The 10,587-nt window shown below is 50.3% G+C and overlaps 1 protein-coding gene across 2 annotated transcripts in view; it reads right to left on the reverse strand.

The window, feature by feature from the left end:
• SEMA5B (semaphorin 5B) overlaps positions 1–6,951 on the reverse strand; it is a 135,253-nt gene extending 128,302 nt beyond the window's left edge. For both annotated transcript variants that reach the window (XM_066241394.1, XM_066241393.1), the window contains exon 1: positions 6,688–6,951. The gene's annotated coding sequence lies outside the window, so the exon portion shown is untranslated. The remainder of the gene's footprint in view (positions 1–6,687) is intronic.
• Between the last annotated feature and the right edge of the window lie 3,636 nt (positions 6,952–10,587).

Here is a 10,587-nt window from a genome sequence, read left to right on the forward strand (position 1 = left end):
TAAGGAATCTCAGGTATAGAGAGGGGACTTGGAAGTAGGGAACAACTAGCCCTCTTAGCCCTCCCCTCAAGTCCTTTGGACAACTCCATATTAGCTGTCAGGTCACGCAGACAAACCCACAGGAGGGGGAAGCCCACAGTAAATTCTATCATAGGCGTTAAGGCAATGCTAGTAATTGTGTTCTAGCATTCTGATTCACCTCTACTCAGGGATACAGAGACAAAACTTGTCTACTGTTGTATCCATAGCTCCTAGCACAGTGCCTGGCACATAGTAGGTGTTCAGTGAATGACAGACATCTGAGTTTACTGCCACTGTTGATCTCATTTACCTTGTAGCCAGGCAATAAAAAAGCCAACACTTGCCCTGGCCGGTTGGCTCAGTGGTAGAGCGTCGGCCTGGCGTGCATAAGTCCCGGGTTCGATTCCCAGCCAGGGCACACAGGAGAAGCGCCCATCTGCTTCTCCACCCCTCCCCCTCCTTCCTCTCTGTCTCTCTCTTCCCCTCCCGCAGCTGAGGCTCCATTGGAGCAAAGATGGCCCCGGCACTGGGGATGGCTCCTTGGCCTCTGCCCCAGGTGCTAGAGTGGCTCTGGTCGCGGCAGAGCGACACCCCGGAGGGGCAGAGCATCGCCCCCTGGTGGGCGTGCTGGGTGGATCCCGGTCAGGCACATGCGGGAGTCTGTCTATCTCTCCCCGTTTCCAGCTTCAGAAAAATACAAACAAACAAAAAAGCCAACACTTGAAGACCACGGGGAATATCTAACTGTTGGGGCAGCAGAACTCAGTCCTCAGCCCTTCAGGGCACTACGACAGGTAACAAGCACTTGTAACACTGAGGAACAATTCTTTCTTCATTTTCTGTTGCATGAGGCTTTAGAACTTTTTCTATATATGTCTGTATCGCTGATTCTAAATCTGAAATCCGTTTTTGGTGCATGCTCTAGTTTTTATGCAATTTTAATTTCTTTTTGTTAGTTAATGGCATGCATTGGTTTTTAAATTGGAGTTAAAGGGCAACGACTCTTGGATTGAACATAACCACAAGGCAATTAATGTTTTACAAACATCACTTTTACATAATTACAGTTGTTTTTAAATGTAAAAAATTATTATCTGATAAATACACCCTCTTATTTTGTTTTAAGATTGAATCATGGCTTCTTCGAGTAGGCGTAAATGTAAGAACAGTCCTGACACCTTCTGTTATATATGTGGCTGTTACACACTTCAACGTCAAAGGCGCAATATTTCATCATTTGTGACACATGCATATATTGCCTATTTTCAAGTTCCCCTTGGCGATCAAGACAAGATTTGGGCTCCTCATATTGTGTGTCATAATTGTGAGGAAATGCTTCGTGACTGGACAAAAGGAAAACATAAAGGAATGCCCTTTGGTATTCCAATGGTTTGGTGTGAACCTAAGGACCACAGCAGTGACTGTTATTTCTGTCTGATCCATACAAAGGGCATCGGCAAGAAAATATGGCAGATGATCGCATATCCTAATATTCCTCAGCAATATGACCTATCCCACACTCTAAGACACTCCCATTTCCAGTTTTCAATGGTTTTATTTCTTCTAAGGACAAAGAAAGTGAACATGGTGATCAAGTATATTTTGATAAGATGCATGAGGAAATGGTTGTAGAATCTGAAAGAGTCTTCTTTGGATGCCAAGCAGTCATTAACCCCTCAGCAGTTTAGCCAACCTGAATTGAATGACTTAGTAAGAGAGTTGGGCCTATCAAAGAAAGCAGCTGAGTTATTAGCCTCTGGGCTTCAAGAAAAGAATGTACTTCACCAGTCAGCTAAAGTATCTCATTTCAGGAAGCGTGAACAAATTTTTGTGAACTTTTTTTCTGAAGACAAACACTTTGTTTACATCATGACATCAGTAGTCTTCTCAGCCAGCTAGGTGTTACCACTTACAGTCCAACAGAATGGCGGCTATTTCTTGACAGCTCTAAACGGAGTCTGAAATGTGTTCCCCTACACAACGGTAATGTTTATGCAGTGGTTCCAATTGGTTATTCAACTCATCTGCGAGAAGATTATAATGACATAAAAATTGTCCTTGACTTTTTGAAGTATGAGGAGCATAACTAGATCATTTGTGTGGATCTTAAAATTTCCTGCTAGGACAACAGAGAGGTTTCACGAAGTATCCTTGCTTTCTGTGTTTGTGAGACAGCTGAGCTCAGGAGAAACACTAGACACAGAAGGAGTGGCCGAAATATGAAGCTCTGGAAGTAAGGATGCAATATATTGTGAATGAACCTGTAGTTAATCGAAACAGGATCATTTTTCCTCCACTTCACATCAAACTTGGCTTAATGAAGCAGTTTGTTCAGGCTCTGAATAGAGAAAGTGAACACTTTCAACATATTATTTCTGCTTTTCTTGCCTTGTCTTTCGAGAAGATAAAAGCAGGTGTATTTGATGGACCACAAATTCGAACCCTCATATGTGACAAAGAATTTGCCAGGAAGATGAAATAGGAGGAGAAAGCAGCATGGCAGTCTTTTGTGGCAGTTACAAAGAACTTCCTTGGCAATAAAAAAGCAGAAAACTATGAACTGGTTCAAAGGATGCTATTGGCTTTCCTCGACATTGGATGTAACATGAGCGTTAAGATTCACTTCTTGAACAGTCACCTTGATAAGTTTCCTGAAAATCTTGGAGCTGTTAGTGATGAGCAGACTACTGCTGGAGCATCAAACGAGATTGTCCTCAATAAGTACAGAAACGCAAGAGCTACAAACGCAAATTTTTGCCTGAATAGAATTTAAATAAGTTTTGTGCAAATTTTATGATTAAAATAAGTGTTTTAATATGTTCTATTTTGAAATTGTAGACAAATTCTGATACAGTCATATATTTTAGTGTATTAGTGTATTTACTGCATTATATAAATTATTATATTTTCACAAAAATGATGCCCAAGAAGACATTCTACTTCATTATGCTAAACTAAATGTTGAAAATTTTACAATAAGATGAAAACCTAAAATCTTGAATTGCAAAAAAACCCTGTAGCTTACAGAGAAAAACTAATGTCAGATTTGAGATCAGCACACTCGAATTAGGTAAGAACAAGTGTTTTTGCGGATGCAACAAAAATTTTGTTCCCCGGTGTAATTGAAGATCTTGTCCTTTGCCCTTTCTGTCCATTCTATCATCTCAAGTCCTCAATAAAAGTAGTGAATTGGTTGATTATATAGTAGTGATCTAACTTGCCATCTTATTGACCTACCTGTGGGATATAGGAGGGTGACCAAGATTAAGAACAGGATCTTATGATCAATATTCAAAATAATTCAACCAAACAGCCTCTTTTTCACAAATGCACAGACTCTACGAATCGTCAGCCTTGCCAGGGTACTCCTCCATAAAGGTCTGCAATTCCTCTGCCCCTTTGCTGAGGCTCCTCTTTCCCCTTTTAAACCCTAACCTGGGGCTCAGAAATTTCTGGATATTCCTTAGATTCCCAAACATCCTATGTGAGCTTAAAGTCTTTTCTCTTTCAGCCCCTACACAAAGCTTTACTATATTAGAAGAAGCAAAAAGTCATGGTTGGATTTTTTTCCCTTTCTACTAAAGGAAAAAATTGGTTTACACCCACTGGGTTCCAGGGCTAGAGGTGGAAGGGAATGAGCAGGAGACCTGAGTTCCAATCCTGGCTCTGCATCTGAAATCTTGTATCAATGGATATGAAATGCTAGATCTATATAAGACAAGATGGCTCCCTGACCTCAAGGAACTCATCATCCCTCAAGAGCATCCCAGTGGGCCCTGAGAACAAAGGTGAGCTGGGGGTCCACCAGGTCAGAGGGAGGACCAGGCTGTGGGATGTTCCAATCAATCCCCAAAGGACAGGGAAACATGATAACATGTATACACAGAGATGAGATCACTTCTTTTATTTATTTATTTATTTATTTATTTATTGAGATCACTTCTTAGAATCATAATTTCTTAATCTGTAAATATAGGGAGTCAGACTGCTCAAGGGCTGCACACTGGTTTTGTCTGGACCATTGTTATTTGGCCAGTTTGCCTTTGAATATCCAGTTGTCCCAAGGCCCAGCCACTCTAACTGCTTGATCAACAAACACATTGTTACCTGCCTACCTCCGTAGGCATTTGAGTTTGTGACTCCCTGACATGACCATCTCTAAGCTCTCCTCCAGCTTTGAAACTCAGTAAGAAGTTACTAAGAGAGGGACTTTCAAACAAGCCAGGAAGGGTACCCCAACACCAAAAGGCTTCTGTGATTCCTCCATTCTCAACTGGGAGGGGGCAATCCACATAGCCAGGCTGGACCTCTGGGCTTCTTTGCCTTTCCAGCTGCTCTAGAAGTGGAAAGGGAGCCCCTCTCTGTCCCTCCCTTCTCTTGTGCCACCCTCCCTATACACACAGCTTGTGGGGAAGGGGTCAGAGTCAACAAGCCCAGCTCTCAGTCCCACCTGAGTCATCAGGCTTTCTTCAATCGGTTCTCTCCTAAACCCTAGGTCACCATTTGGCACCAAGCCCTTGCTGCCTAGTACTGCCTATGCATTTCTGTGTTCATGTTCTTCTCCCTACATACACAAACTCACATGGCTGGTGAATTTAGCAGCTCTCCGTGCATGGCCTCAGCCTGGTATCTACCAGCACCTAGCCAGGTACATTGCACACACACACTAGGTGTTTAAAAATGTCCACAGTGATGGCAATGATGGATATTTTCAGCTCTGGAGGAGGAAGGCTCGGGCATGACTCCCTGTTAAGAGAACAGAGATGGACTATCTGCCATCCCTCGCAAACTGGTGGTGGTAGCTGTTGATGGAAGAATAGGACTTGCCTGCTCCACACACACCCGCACCTTTCCCAACCTGGCGCAACCAGAGCAGCCCTTCTTCCTGAGCGGTCTCCCCCCCAAACGGTACTTCCTGCTGGCTCTTCTGCCCTATGCCACAGAGTGGTGGCAAACTCCTTCACTCTTTGATATTTTATCTGTCTTCCTTCTCCCTTCCGTCTCGGTTGGAAATCTTGATTTGGAGTAGGGTACTGCTGGCTTGTTCCAAGATGCTTCTAAATCTGATCCCCTTTTTCTAAAGACGTCCAGTTCTCAAGCTCAAGTTCCCCTCCGCCCCTTCCTCAAGGTCATCTATCCCGGTTCAGAAAAGGTGGGAGGCCACTTTAAAATGTCAAGAAAAAATGAGGTCAGGAGTGGGATAAGTGAGGGGAAAGAATGGAAGAACATAGCCCCCCAGATGAGGGAAAGTGGGGGTGGGGAGGAAACAGAGGAGGGGATGGAGGGCGCTGGAGAAAGGAGGCTCTGCCTAGGGAGCAGAATGAGGCCGGAGCGGGGAGGGGTGGGAAGGGCGGCTGGGAAATGTGGAAGGAGGCTGGATTTTCTAGGGGCTGAGAGGAAACTACGGCGGGTGGGGCCACGGAAGGTCGGATCTTGCTGGGGTCTAGACGCAGGCAAGCTTCCAGCTCCCCAATCCCAGTTGCGTTGGCTCCACCCCACGGCCGGGAAGGAGCGCATCCCGAGGGCGGCAGCCCCTCCCCGCTCCCGCCGCCCCGGTGCCCACCGCGGAAAGCCTGGAGTGGACCGCAGCGCGGGGCAGCGTCCGGCGGTGACCCCTCCCTCCAAACTCGGGGCGCACTGCAGCTGGGCGCGCTGGGGCGGGGGCACGGCCCAAGGACGGGCACTGGGGAGTGGGGAGGAGGCCAGGACGGCGCTTCAGGTGGCTCCTCCTCGTAGTTGAAAGTTTGCGGCTGACGAAGGAACCGACTCCATCCTCCCTAAGCCGCCGACCCGCGGCTCCGCGCAGCCGGGGCGCCTCAGCTGCAGCCTCACCCTCGGCGGGTCCAGCGCCCACTCCCCTCGGGGCTCCCGCCCCGCTCGGGTCCCGGGTCCCGGATCCCGTCTCCGGGCTCCCTCCCTCCCCGAGCCCGCGCGGCCCCCGCCCCCGCCCTCCGCGCTGGAGCTCCCGCACGACGTGAGCGGAAAGTGAATGGGCCGCCCCAACCACAAAGACAAATTACCATGAGAAAAATAAACCGGGAAACCGCCGCTCGGCCCCTGATCCCGCCGCCGCGCCCCTGTCCACCAGCCGAGGCGGGAACGCCGGGCTCCCGAGCCGCAGCGTCCGGGGCCTGGCGGGGCAGCGGGCCGGGGAGGAACCGGGGCGGGGACCCCCCGCAGGTGCCGGCGGAGCGGAGACGGCCGCGAGCGAGAGATTTCACACTCCGCGCGGGCCACGCGCTCCCACGCGCCTCGCCCTCCGGCGCTCTCCCTGCGACGGGCTCACTCGCCCGCCCGCTCGGATCCTCCATCTCGGCGCGGTCTCAGAACCTCCGCCGGCTCTCCCTCGGCCATTCATTCGACCGTCCCCTCCTCCAGGCCCGGGCCCCCGATGCGGCCGCAGCCCAGAAGCGCTGACCGCGGCCGGGCGAGGGCCCGGTGCAGCCAGACTCGGAGCGAGCCGGCGGCGGGAAGAGGCAGCGCGGGGGGCGCGGAAGTCCAGGGACCCCCGCTCCTCCTGTCCGGAGCCTCCGCCACCCGGTTCCAACTTGCCAGCAACCCCGGGTCCCTACGCCTCCCTCTCCCCTCTCCCCACCGAGTTGCTCAAGTTTGCAACTTGCAGCCCCAGCCCGCGCAGGGGAAGCGCCCGAGACTCCCGGGACTCACCTCCGCGCTGTGGACGCAGGTGCCGGGTGCCCGGTGGCTCCCGGCTCCCGGAGCGGGGGAGCAGAACCAGAGGGGCTGGCGGCCGGTCTGGGAATGGGGCGGCCGCTCAGGAACGGCCCCGGCTCTGGGCTCGGCGCTCCGGTGCAGTCCCGACCCGGGCCCGCGCCCGCTATGCTCAGGTCCCGCAAGCAGCCGCTGGACGCGCGGCCGACCCGCCCGGCTCCACCGAGCTGGGCTCTAGCAGCCGTCTTCGCGCTCCAACTAGCTCCCGACCTGGCGCGCGGGTGCGAGCGGGGAGGAGGAGACCGAGGGAGCAGGAGGGAGGGAGGGAAAGGCGGTGGGGGAGGAGTTGGGAGCGAGCGGAGAAAAGGAGGGGTGCGGGAGAGAAAGAGAGGAGGGGGTGGAGAGGACCCGCGGCGGTGGACGCTTCCGTCGCCAGCCCCGAGGCGCGCGCTAGAGCGCGAGGGGGCGCCCTGCCTCTCCGGGTCCCGCGCTCGGCCCACTCCTTCCCCTGGCCTGCCAAGTGTGTGGTCCCCTCGGAGATGGAAGTCCCGTTCAGCAGTCGGCATTCCAGCACTGACACCCAGGTCCCTGAGATCACTTGCTACCTTTTGCCGCGCCCTGCCTTACGGTCCTCGGTACCCTCCATCTCGAACCTGACCCCCTCCCGCCCCGGACCTGATCCCATCCGAGCCCTGCCCACCCAACCCTTGGGGCCTATGGAAAGTGTCTTTTCTTCCCGCTGCCAAATGCCCCCAGCCCAGTTAGCTAGGGACGACCTTCCTGCCTGTGGATTGGAGCGGGGGGAAAAACTGCGTGCAGCACAGAAGAAATCTAGTATAAACTGCAGTAGAAGAGAGTGGGGCGAGGCTGCTGGGCTGACTGAAAAGCCAGAACTGGCCGGGTTAGGGTTGACAACTGTATGACCTTGAGTGAACCTCAAGTCTCCGTTACCTCAGCTATAAACTAGGGTAGGCAATACCTACCGTACGGAAAAGCAGGTAGGGACTACAGTGAGTCAAATAACACCAGGAACGTTAGGAGGACGTGCAAGAGATTAGCGATCCTGAGAGACCGTGATTGCTCCGAGCTGAGGAGGGGGGTTTAGCGTGATCACACCGACCAAGGCTGCACTGTTGTTGACAAGTGTAATATCTAGTGTTTCTGGTGGCAAGAAAGCGGAGGGAAAAACAGAAGGGGCAAGCTGCAAATCTTAAGCGCCCGGGCTGTGAGAGGGATGGGAAGGGAGCCCTCTGCTGAAGAAAAAAAGGTATTAAAAAAAAAAAAAAAGTGACCTAAGGGGGTGGGGAGTACATGAAAGATTGAAGAAGAAAGACAAAAGACCTCAAAAATTAAGCTCCGAGAAGTGTGATTTTTAACAGATAACCAAAGAGAAGTGTGAAATAAAAATAGATAAGGTAGAAGGAAAACATTAAAAGACTTTCTAGAGTATGCCATAAATTGAAGAATTAGAGTGAAGCATTTTATACAATAAAATTCGAGGTAAAGGAAATCCCAGATAAAGCAGGGGAATGGAGACAGCTGGAGCCCCAGAGAAGAACCCCCCCACACACACACACAAGTGCACCCCTCTGAACCAAGGTGAGAAGCAGTTTGGCCAGCATGAGGGGGAAGAAAGAATAATCCAAGAAGGGAGTTTATGAGATGCTCTAAAAAGGGAAACAGAGCACAATCTCAGAAGTAAAGACTTTCTAGGGCAACAAAACTGCTGAAACTCATAATGTGCAGAACGAAAAGGAACTTGCAAAAACATAAGACACACTCTGGATCAGAGAAGAGAGATGTAGAGAAGAGGGAAAAGAAGAAGGAAATGGGCGTAAGGGGGCAGGCCAGTCTGGTGGCCCAAACATTTAATTAGGGGTAGAAATCAAGTTGGAAGAGGTAATGTAGTGCATGGAGTCCAAGCCTCTCTCATTTTACAGACAAGGAGAAGGAGAATGAGATTGAGAGAGGAGAAGCACTTCTCCCAGAATCCCAGGCCAGAGTGGGAGCAGGTCTCCGATTCTCATTCTGGGACCCTGCCACTGCTGTGAGTGCTGTCCCCCATCGTCACCCCTATTCCCTGCAGAACCACAGGGACTGCTTTTGACAATACAAAACTATACATGTGTGTGATATATTTAGACACCTCTTAATTAATACGGAAACATGAAAAGAGACTTTCCCATTTGTCTGGTTGGAAGCATAGACAAAATGCTTCCTGAGTGGTTCTGTCAGCAGTAGCTCTCTCTTCAAAGAAAATAAAAATCCTCTCTATCCTTCCCCATATTCTCTCACCTTTTCTCTCTTTTCCACCAAGTTTTGATGGTTTTGTCTCTACTCTTCCCACCATCATTTTCTGCCCCTTCCTGGCTCTCCCTTTCCACATTATGAATGACTGTGGGAAGGTGCTTGGTGCAGGAAGAGAAGAGAGGAGACCCAGTCTAGGGACACAGGCCAGGAATCTTTCCTTTTCAGAGGAAGCAGGAGCCAAGAAGAGGGTACACCCAAGGAGACACAAGACACAGGAGAGCGCTGCTTGGGATGCTGGGCTAATTAATCCTAATTGTATCCTACAGTGTTGTGTTGGTTAACAGTGATTACTCAAGAGCTCTCAACGCAGGAGAGCTGCAGAAGTTCAAACCTCAGGAAAGGACAGTTACTTTACTGGCAAGGTAATGCTGGCTTACCTTACCACCTACTTCAGGCATTCCCAGAACTGGGCACACCCAGCCTCATTAGAATCTCTGAATCATTTGGATCAAAACCAGGTGTGTTGACCCTATCACCACCACCTTCTGTCACCTTCTTTAAACCTTTGCAATAACCTCTACAATAATTATTTCTATTAGGAACAATTTTCCACCTACTGGAACAGTGTTAATTAAGCAGAATGTAAAAACATTAATTAATACAGAATTATCCAAAACAAACATGCCAAAGAGCAGCAAACACAGGGGCTGGAAAAGAGTTCTTAGACTTCACTCTTGACCTAGAAATTCCAAAATTATCTTGAACTAAAGTGCCAAGAAGTTAAGAAGTAAGCCCAAACTGTCATGCTTAAGGATGAGAAACCTGAGCATCTCCCGCCTCCCCCCCCCCACAGGGCATTTTCTAAAAGATCTAGCTACCTCTGAAAAACAAGGGTGCAGCCTCTCCCAGTGTGTGTGAGTGTGTGTGTGTGTGTGTGTGTACATGCCTGTGCATAGCCCAAGCACAGGCACAAGTCTGGCAGTGCAGCAAAAATCACACAAACACTTACCACTTATATATAAATAAAAGAGAGACAATTGAAAAGAAGAAGAAAGCAATCACTTATAATGTCCATTCCTGGTCTTAGAACTACCTGAGGGCCCTGGCCGGTTGGCTCAGCGGTAGAGCGTCGGCCTGGCGTGCGGGGGACCCGGGTTCAATTCCCGGCCAAGGCACATAGGAGAAGCGCCCATTTGCTTCTCACCCCCCCTCCTTCCTCTGTCTCTGTCTTCCCCTCCCGCAGCGAGGCTCCATTGGAGCAAAGATGGCCCGGGCGCTGGGGATGGCTCCTTGGCCTCTGGCCCAGGCACTAGAGTGGCTCTGGTCGTGACAGAGCGATGCCCAGGAGGGGCAGAGCATCGCCCCCTGGTGGGCAGAGCGTCGCCCCTGGTGGGCATGCCAGGTGGATCCCGGTCGGGCGCATGCGGGAGTCTGACTGTCTCTCCTCGTTTCCAGCTTCAGAAAAAAAAAAAAAAGAACTATCTGAGCATTGTGCCTAGGGGTAGAAATGAAAAAAAGAAAATTTCCACTCCAGGAGTCATTGTCAATCCGTGAACCCAAAACACACTTAGGTTGGAGGAACTGAAGTGTCACTAAATGGCAGCTTTGCCATTGTCCTGAGCTAGTGTTTGAGAAGAGACCTTCCTG

Source organism: Saccopteryx bilineata, chromosome 8, assembly GCF_036850765.1.
Source record: "Saccopteryx bilineata isolate mSacBil1 chromosome 8, mSacBil1_pri_phased_curated, whole genome shotgun sequence".
Classification (NCBI taxonomy): domain Eukaryota; kingdom Metazoa; phylum Chordata; class Mammalia; order Chiroptera; family Emballonuridae; genus Saccopteryx; species Saccopteryx bilineata.